This window comes from Pyxicephalus adspersus, chromosome 11 (genome assembly GCF_032062135.1).
Source record: "Pyxicephalus adspersus chromosome 11, UCB_Pads_2.0, whole genome shotgun sequence".
Classification (NCBI taxonomy): Eukaryota; Metazoa; Chordata; class Amphibia; order Anura; family Pyxicephalidae; genus Pyxicephalus; species Pyxicephalus adspersus.
In genome coordinates this window covers 737,520-739,202 of record NC_092868.1, presented here as the reverse complement: position 1 = coordinate 739,202, position 1,683 = coordinate 737,520, and the positions used below count along the sequence as shown (strand labels likewise).

The following is a 1,683-nucleotide window of genomic DNA, read 5'->3' as shown; positions in this document are numbered from 1 at the left end:
GTACAGACCCAGGGCCCCAATGGTACTGCGGGATCTGTACAGACCCAGGGCCCCAATGGTACTGCAGGATCTGTACAGACCCAGGGCCTCAATGTTTCTTCTCATGGACCTTCCCCTCTTTCCCCTGTAATTGGTATGCTGATTCCATGGCACACCGGGGAAGGGGCAGTGCTGACATTTTGGAGTTTGCAGGTGACAGGTCCACTTAAACCCCCCTCCCCCATATACCCCACAACATACAGCGCATGGCCTGTCATACTGATCCTCGGGGGGGGGGGCGAAGGGGGGTTACAGGCGGCTATATTGTTCCCCCTCCATATATGGTATGATCCACACATCACTGGGCAGACTGTCATGCTGATCCTCAGACTTTTTCACACCAATCAGAGCCCCGACCAATCAGATGACAGAAGCTGAAAGGCACCGCTCAGCGTTGCTATGGGGAGCAAGTCTGTATTGGGCTCCCAGCCAATCAGCGCCTGGTAGGAGGAGCTCCCAGACAACACAAAACAAAGAGGCAGCATTTAGGGGGCGTGGTCTGTCTCGACCAATCATCAGCAAGAGCATCTCTTAAACGGTAAAGGAAGGAGGGCGGGGCCTGCGCCTGCGCGGGGGGGGGAGGAAAGGGGGAGGGGTACAGAAATAATAACAGAGCGGGATTAGGGGCCCTCAATGCAGGGGCCCTTCCCGAAGAAGCCTCGACCCCCCCTCCTGCACCCCGGCCTCACACAGCTTCTGTCATCCGTCAATCTTCAAAAATGGGAAAATGGCGGCAACAGCTCCTCCCCCAACCACAATGGCCGCCCCGCCTTCCCCGTGTTTATGTGTGAGTCGGTGTGTATATGTCCGAGTCCCCTCCGGGCTATATGTGTAATGGCGGACCGGGGGGCCCCGGTATCCAGCTCACCTCTCCCTCCGCAGCTCCAACACCGTCCTGCGCGATCCCGACTCTAAGACACGCCCCCTTCACGGGCACGAGCCCGGCTACGTCCGCCACGTCGTCTCTATGACAACCGAGAGAGGGCGGGGCCGAGTGACCCAGCGTGGCTCAGGATAATATTGTGCGTATAGAGCCCCGCCCCCCAATATATCGCCCACCTATACCATGGCACAGCATTCACCAATCACATGAGTGTCATTTCCTCTCTTAAAGGAGAACTACTGTCATTTCCTGTCCAGTGCACACAACAGGAAGTGGTAGGAAAATCTCCTGGGGGCAGATCGTCCCCAATGGAAATTTTCCCCTCACTTCCTGTTAGGGTGACAACCGGGGACAGAGATGAGGAATCTCTCAGCGGGGTCACACAATAATGACCGCCCCTGTACATTGAGTTTGGGGTCTCTGGGTGATTGGGGCACAGACTGGCATAACGAGGGCGCTACAACCTGCCCAGCATTGCCCATACAGGGTCACTTACCTTTCCTGTTTAAGTATTGGGGGAGGGGGGATTTATAGATCCAGAACCCCCCATAATGTCCTGACACCCTCCCCCTCCCCACTCAGGGTATTCTCCTCTGCCACCAGCAGGTGGATCTTCAGGCAAAGTTTCATTGGCATCACTAACCCCCCCCCCCCCCCCGAGAAAGAGCAGGGCACAGGACAGGGCAGAGGCTGCCCCCCCAGACTCAATTAATTCAAATAGCGATCATGTGACCAGAGAGCTCACAGAGATCAATAGCTAA

At 56.3% G+C, this 1,683-nt stretch overlaps 1 protein-coding gene across 1 annotated transcript in view; it reads right to left on the bottom strand.

Annotated features, from left to right (window-relative positions):
• The window catches only part of HP1BP3 (heterochromatin protein 1 binding protein 3), an 8,718-nt gene extending 7,659 nt beyond the window's left edge, over positions 1-1,059 (bottom strand). Inside the window, exon 1 of the mRNA XM_072425899.1 lies at positions 908-1,059. The gene's annotated coding sequence lies outside the window, so the exon portion shown is untranslated. The remainder of the gene's footprint in view (positions 1-907) is intronic.
• Positions 1,060-1,683: the final 624 nt, after the last annotated feature.